Raw genomic sequence first — 8543 nt, 5'->3', positions numbered from 1 at the left:
TGTGACTACAGTCAGATTCTCACCACACTAGTCCAATAATTGGTGTCCTTTTGGAAAATCATGGATAGCTAATAGTCTCTGCTTATAACTTCCATGTTGTTTTGCATCTTACTTTCAAGATGTTTTGTGTATTCCATTAGGAAAAAAAAATCTATTAATACTTTCCTAGATATTTGATGGTGGTTGCGGTATTTCTACCTCAACTACATTTTCACATAGAGGGATCAAGGCAAGTAAATCAGAAAATCATATATTGCATTCTAGGTAGGATATTGCAAAGGCTTCTAATCAAGTGTATATATTATACAGAAGATTTTGCGCCTGGTTCCTTTGTGTGGAACCCAAATTTGTCTATTAGATGCTCATGTTCTTGCATTACTTCATGCCTAAATAACAGAAAATATTTTCCATCCATTATAAATCTATCTGGATACCTACAAATTTGGAAATTTATAGACTAAACAAGGGACAGAAGTACCATTAGGGAAAGAGGTATACCATGCCTCTGGATCTTAAAAATCATGGAGGGGTCTTTTAGAAGTCAGTTGAAAAGCACTGAATTTGATGTTTGGGGTCTTGCCCCAGTATGGTCTTGGTATCCTGTTATTTGTCACGTTGACCAAGATCCTTGCCAAGGCATGCTGTTTCTCTGAGGTGGCTCTTGAGACAAAGTTTACTTTCCAGGCATACCAGTATGGAGGAAGTAGTATCCAGTAGGTCAGACCTTTGAATACAACTAGGATTTTGCAGGGTCCATAGTTATGAAACCTCAACGTGTTTCTAGGCCTTACAATTTTGCTTTGTCCCTGGTTTCTTCTCTGCTGCTAAATAACTCAAAGAGGACCTAAATCACTATGGACTCCATAAAATATTTTCTTTAAAGTTTCCAGAAATACCTGTCCAAATATCTTAGAGAATTCTATTGTGGTGTCAGAAATAACTAAAATCCTATGACATGTCTGTTTCTTATGCATCTGAAGAAATATGGAAGTGAATGTTATTTAGGCAACAGTTGCAATTCAATAGGAATGATGTTTCTTGTGGAGTGAATAGGGCTGCTTAGAAATATGGAGAGCATTGCCTCCAGTCTTGTAAGTATATGTAAAGAACATGGGATCCAGTTAGGCTTTGGGAACTGTTCAAATATATTTTCAACCTTTAAGTAAACTTTTGTGAAAGGAAAACTTTGTTGATAGAAATGGTATTTTGTGGAAGGACAGAAACAGACTGCCAGAGTCCATGTTCATGATAAATCAGGACATGAAGAACAGATAAATACAATATAGACTTTTCATTCAATAACCCTGAGTAGTACTCTCAATACAGTAAAGCTCCTCTTTTAGCTGACACTGTCACCAAAAGACTGAAAAGCAACTATATAAACCCAAGTACTCCCACTTTCTTTGTTTGAAAAAAATTATTTTTGTTTGATGAAGATGATAATAAACAGCACAAAGGGGAAAACAGTTCTCTGTAATGAACTCTAAGCTCCTTTACACTGCAAGAAGCCTCCTTGTGTGAGACCAAGTCTATGGTGGTATCATCCATGCTTCAGTCCTTTCAGTCGGGTCAAGCAATGTTGACTGAAAACCTCAGATATATCATACTGTCATAAAAGGAGTAGGGGTCAGTTTGAGAACATTTTGTGCTTGGTATGTTTTCATTTGGTTTACAGATCGATATGTGTCCTGCTTAAGTACAATGTGGGGAAATGTGGACATGCTTGCCATGCAGCAGCAAAGTTCAGCAAGCTTCTCATTCATTACAAGGATCTAGACTAGCACTTATGTGACTCACAAGGTGGATTTCATTCATACTGCTTCTATTTTGTACTTTTTGCTGGAGGAAAATGTGATGTTTTAATATCTTTTACAGAAATAAAATAACTATACCTGACAATTATTAAAATATGCATTTTACAGAATAAACAGTAACCACCTTGTTAATGTATTTTAAAGCTTTCAAATCTTACTGAAAAAGCCTCTTAAACAAATCAAATATTAATGCTTAATAAGAGGTAAGAAAATACTGAAAATTGCAAAGTTTAATTTTTAAAAAATATGAAGTGTTAAAACCTAATTGCTATAAAATATTCATGGTTAAATTATTAAAATCATTATTAAACCCCAAATGCCTAAGTCATCAATTCACAAGCTCGGTGTAACAACTTCATGAACCATACTTTTTTTTCTGAAGGCACAGTGATTGCATAGCCCTGTTGACTCAGTTCATGCACTTGCTACAGGACACAGGTCAGGCTGGTCTCAAGATATCTGTGCTTAATTCATATAAAGTTACATCCAGACTCACGTACTCTCTGTTAAGAACAGCACAGATATGACCTTAAGGTGCCAGAGAATCCATATTTCTTTCCTGAGTAGTTTCACAAGAAGCAATGTATGGAGCATAAATGAATCCCATTTATCTGGTCAGGCCTTCTGACAGCTGCTTCCACTTTCTAGTAATCTATATTACTTTTGAAATAGCTGCAATGAACCATTATCCCACAGATTGACAACACTTTGTTTTCTGAAAGTGATATAAAAAAGCAGCAGGAAGGTTACCTTCTGAATCCAGCTCTCTGACTGAATAACAGCAAAAGCTTATAAAGCAAATTCCAAAAATACATGCAGAACTCCCAACATAGCTTTCTATCGATTTTCAAGTATTGTCCGGTTCAATTTAATGCAAACACAAGGGACCTGTGGATGTCATTTTTATGTTTTGGTAGCATGAATCTTTTCCAGTGACATTGCAATGCATTACTGGCTACATCAAGCATCAGCTACATTAGTATCCAGCAGACAGATACATCATTCACTGATGTAAGAATTCGGGGTTATTAACAGGATAAGAAGAGTTAATAAAGGTGTGAATATATTTCCCTTGCTTATCATAATGAAAGCTTTTTTTGAAAAAGCAGTGGGGGAACAGAGTGGGATTTCTTTATCTAGCCCCCAGATTTTTAGAGGGAAAAAAAAAATTGGAAAGAAACCTTATCTTTCAGCATCATTATCTTTGAGATGTCTGTCACATGACAAATTTTACAGTGACACATTAGCACAGAGCAGTATTTGCTTCCTTCCTGCACAGTGCTCATTAAACTTTAATGAAACACTATTTCCAAAATTCACTGCCAAATGCACTTATCCTACAAATGTCACTATCAGCAATTTTACATGCACTTCTGGTGGAAGAAAAAATGTAGGTCCCTTACTTTTTCTTTTTAATACCTGAGAAAGGTCAGTTACAATACGGCATTTCTCTGAGTACTCCAGGTCACTTGGACTTGATTCTGCCTTTTCTGCCCTTGTGTCTGTCAAAATGCTTCTATCAATTAAGATAGTTTTATCAAATTGAAAATGAGCTGGAGTAACTTGCATGGCAATCCCTACCATTGGGCCCAGTAAATACTTCAGCACGCTTAGTTATGGAAGGGATGGATTGCATGTGGCATTTTTAGCAAAATAACAAACAACTTGAGGTTGTTTGATAACTTTTCTTTGATAATATCATGATACCACCATAACACTATGATAACACCATGATAACTTTTTTTTTAATATATATTTTGAAGAGATTCTCTAGCTTTTTATTCATTGTCCATGCAGAAATTTGAGGAAGGAAATTTAGCAGACAATATTAGAACAAATATAAACAGAAAAACCCAGGGTTTTTAATGGAAAAAGGGTAGGGTAATTATACTTTAATTAACGTTAGCCTATCCTCTGTGACTACTTCAAGCACCTAAGATTCATAAATGCTCATTTGTCAAAAGAAACTAGAAAAGTCAGAGCAAATAATCAGAAAATGTTATTAATAAATTATAAACTGCATGGAAGTTGGTATAGTTATTCCTGACCAACTATATAATCACATGGCAGTGGGTTTTGGATAAAGGAGTAGAGTGAAAGGGAAGATAGAAATTAAGAGGTAGAAATAAATTTAAAAAAAAAATCAAGAGGAAAAGAGAAAAAGAGAGGAGAATGAGAAAGTGATCACTGGTTCCAGTGTAAATCCAGCTGAAGGGATATAGGTCCTGGTTTCACCTTCAATCCAGCTGGTAAGCATTGGTCCATCTGCATCAGTCCAGCTAATGAGATGCCCAGAGTCCACCCAGGCTTGGGATAGTGTACCTTCATGTGGGCAGGATTCTATGTAAGTTATCATTTGCAGTCTGTTCTTTCAGACCATTCTGGAAATGGGTTGAAGGGCTTTTAGGGTCTTTGGTGGCCTCAATCTCCCTTTGTAGTCCATGTCCACTTTCTGCCACCTGTTTCTGCACTTGTGCTGTGCTGTAACTTATTTCTGCATTATCTTTATATCTAGATGGGATCTACAGAAAACTCTACCAGTTCAATAAGACAATAATGCTAATTTTTGTATTTGTTCAGATTTACTTGCAGATATAAAATGTGGGATATCACACTGTGTTAGGAATTGTAGGTGTAGAACCAAAAATCAGTTGTGTTCAGTGGCATTTTTGGCTATTCTATTTGGTACTGTTCCTTCAGTATGTTGCACAGGAATAAGGAAAATGGCTTCAAATTTTGCTGCTGAAAGACCAGTGTAGATGATTGTTCCCATGAACACTCAACAAATGCAGGGTATGACCATTCAAATTGTCAACCCTACTTAGAAACAATAATATATGGATCTCTTTTTTTTCTTTTACTGTGTCTTTTTGAAGACCAGAACTGTGTGCTGTTAGTTCAAGTTATACACTAGTGAATGATTTCTTTCTATTCCTTCCTGCTTTCAATGAGTTGCAAGAAGTTTTCTCACTGGAACCTACCATCCTTCTTTATTTAATTTTTTTGTTTTGTTCAGTGTCATTTCTTTGACAGTTTTTTGTTTTGGCCTCATTACCTTGATAGTTTTGAATATTGAAGTGCACTTAAGGCACTAAATGTGCTGGCTTTCCTAATTTTGCTTCATTTTCTTAATTTAAATAGGATCTGCATTAGAAAAGATGTTTATGATTCTTCAGCACTTTTCTACCTTCAGTACTTTTCATTACCTTGATCAGCATAAATTAACAGCAAAAGCAGCATCATTTTGATGAAGTCCCTGATGCCACACATGCTGCAGTAACAATTGTTTTGCTGACTCCTTGGACAAATAAATAGAACAATTTCTTAATATATTCTGACATTCCTTTGCAGAGCAGAATGTCTCCTATTATTGCTACTAGATCTGCTATTCTAATCCACTTAAATCACTATGAATTTCACAATTTAAATTTAGTCCTTGGTGTACATTTCGATGTACATTTCCATGTACATTTCAAATACAGATTGATATATGAAACATTTCTAATGTATGAATCTTTTTTTTCAGAAGCAAGATATGAGAAGAGTAAACTGCTTCTTACCATCTCATAGTGTTCAAACATGGTGCCAATGAAACCATAGCAGATTACAGTCTCAGTCAAAAATTAAATATGTAATTGGACACTATTTTGTGTAGGACACAAAGACAATAAAATGAAAAGATAAAATTTCAAATAAGATTCTAATGTTTATTAACCATAAGTAAATATATTTTAAGAAAATCTTACTGCTTTTCATTTGTATCTTGCAAAATATCCCACTGCTACATTTCCTCTATCACAAAAAATTAAACACCTCTATAACTTATGTTCTTCAAAATGAACATTTATTTAAAAGAATAAATACCAAAATTATGTAGAAATTTATGCTGATATTTTAGCTAGGAAGACTAGCAAGTAAATGTGACCATAAGCATCATCATTTCCATTCATCCCTAGCTCCACGATTGTGTAAAACTTAGGTTTACCTCTACTTTAACAGGATTCATACACTCCTTTAAACTCCCCAGACAAAAGTGAGCGATGCCCTTTAAGGAAGCAAAGAGTATAAAACTCGAATAGTAGATAGATATTACTAAATTATCTTGAAAATAAAGTCTCATCCTTAGGTACAAACACAGGCTTACTCTTTGATTGGTATAGTCCAAACAGCAATAAAAAAGACTGCATTAAGAGAAACAACTCACTCCTGTCTTCACTGTAGTGTGTTATGTTCACAAAGAACTCTTACTGAGTTTGTTCTTATAATTAACATCACTGCTCTTTGTGTTAAGTACAGTGCATTCTGAATTTCTATCAAAAGCAAAAAAAACCCCACAACCAGGAAAAGTATGTCTACTTTTGCAGTCTCAAAAGTTGAATGGTGAAGCCAAACTAGTTAAGCATCACCTTTTTTTTGTCAGTGATGTGTTTATAGATTGTTCACTAGACTTCCTCTGGTGAATTTCCAGTATTATATCACGTCTTCAGAGATTCCTAAGCTATGTTCTGCTTATTTTACTTCTATACTGAATTGGCTAGTAGTCCTTCCGTCTGTCTTCTATCTGCCTAATGTAATATGAAATACTTTTATGTATCACTTAGGAATTTGGCAACACAGATATAAATTCTGGCCAGGATTTTGTTCTAAAATTCCTAGAAGCATTTCCTAGGTGACAGACTACTCCACCTGATGTATTAATATGGTGGGCTATAGTTCCCTTAGTACTGCTAAACTTCACAAGATCAGAAAATGCACCTCTACATTGGTATTACTGCTTTTCTCAGGTAGAAGACAAACTTTACTTGTTTTTTTTTTTTTTGATCCATTCTGTTCTTTCTGAAGTACTATTTTTTTATATATTTAACAACTACAGAGAGTGAAAAAAACAGAATTATCTCATTAATTTTCAGATCAGAATGGATAAAGAGAAACAGTCAAGTGGTTTGCAGTCCTTATGTATTTTTCTGAAGTGATTTATACTGCCTAAGTTTTGTTTGTTCTGTCCTCTCAGAAATAAAAATTGTTATTCAACCTGGATCCCTAAATCACAGGTTTCCATAAAAAAGCTAATATGCAACCATCTGCATCCCTCTACAGCTACGGACAGTTTTTAAGGCTTGTCATATTAAAAGCTGCATTAATTATTCATTTATTTTTCCATATATCCTTAAAAAAACAAAACCCAGGTTGCACCTTCTAATTTTTTCATGTTACAGATAATTTTAAATGGTTTCAAAGGAAAAGAAAAAGACTAACTACACAAAGGAAAAGTTAGGGGGTATTTTTTCAGATCAAAATACTAATTAAAGGCAGAATTCACTTTGTGTGAACAATTAATAAACTGGGCTTGACATTCAGTTGATATAAACTGATGCAGCTGAATTGAAATCCACAGAATAAGAGTGATTTATATGAAAAGCCACTTTGCTTTTTTGTTTGGTTGGTTTGTTTGCTTTGGTTTGGTTTTTTGTTTGTTTGTTATTTGGGCTTTTTCATTTGTTTGTTGTTTGGGGTTTTTTTTGGCAAATACAAGCAGATGGGAATATAAGGTGTTGAAACACATTCCCACCTTAATAGTGTAAGCAAAGCTGTATCCCACTCCTTTTTATTACTATTATCCTGGATTTGCTCATTTTTCTTTCATCTAGGGGAAAACCTGAAGTAAGGCTAACAAAATTGAGGCATTGACAGGAAACAAAGCAGATATAAAACTTCAGATATTCATTCATTCTTCAAATGCATGACAGTAGCAATTATATTACAGTGATATGCTTTATGAAGTTTCATAAAAACTGTTGAAAATGCATGTTCTGTTTTGGACAGGAAACATACAAATGTTGAATTCATCTTCCTGTTCTGCCAACAGGTAACTCTTACAATTTTGGGTGGCTGATGCTGTGTCCAAAATGTATTATGAGATAAAAGACAAATTTACTTATGGATACAATTTTACAGTAGCATTCTTTGGCATGCCTTTCATCTCAGAGGCTTTTAATCTGCCTGTTTCGCCTTTGACAAAACACACTGCAGTTAAAACTACCAACCATGACTACACAGAGGGGTAAATTTGGCAGCTACTAGATTCATAAGCATGCAGATCAACCATTAATGGTCACAGAGTAGATGTTTAGAAGATCATGTTTATAGATTTATTTTGTAAGGAGAAGGAGAGAAAAAATTACAAAATGGCATTTTCTCATTAAGGCAATCTCTTTTTTGATAGCTGAGTAAAAGGGATGTAGGTCATTCAGAATTCAGAGCAAGTGAAGCAGAGCAAAATCCTTTGCAATCATTTCTTGTGACATGAAATATTATATCTAATGGGTGTTGCTGATACTGGCAGCAACATTGAGGATGTATCTATTCCTAAACTGTGAAGGGAAACTAAAAGGAATAGTAAGATGCCTCGAGTCTAAACACTTGCTTTATCACTGCTGCAGTGAACCAGTGTGGCAGGCTGACATGCATAGAAGTACTGCTTTAGGAGAAGAGGTGCGGATAGGGAGGAGAAATTATTTTTGCATAAAGGTACACTCCTCTGAGCACAGCCTTGGATACAAGGGAAAAAAAAATGTGGAACCAGAAGACCTATGAGACACAGTCCATAAACTTGTTTCTCAGAAAAACTTTGATACCAGGACTTCTCATGCACTGAATTATACAAAACATTCTGAGTCGAGCCTCCTAGAATGCTATTACAATGTCTACGCAGTAATCTCTTCCTTCAAG

Source organism: Pyrgilauda ruficollis, unplaced genomic scaffold (assembly GCF_017590135.1).
Source record: "Pyrgilauda ruficollis isolate IOZ18807 unplaced genomic scaffold, ASM1759013v1 scaffold41, whole genome shotgun sequence".
Taxonomy (NCBI): domain Eukaryota; kingdom Metazoa; phylum Chordata; class Aves; order Passeriformes; family Passeridae; genus Pyrgilauda; species Pyrgilauda ruficollis.
The sequence above is the reverse complement of the archived record's forward strand: the minus strand, read 5'-3'. Positions refer to the sequence as shown.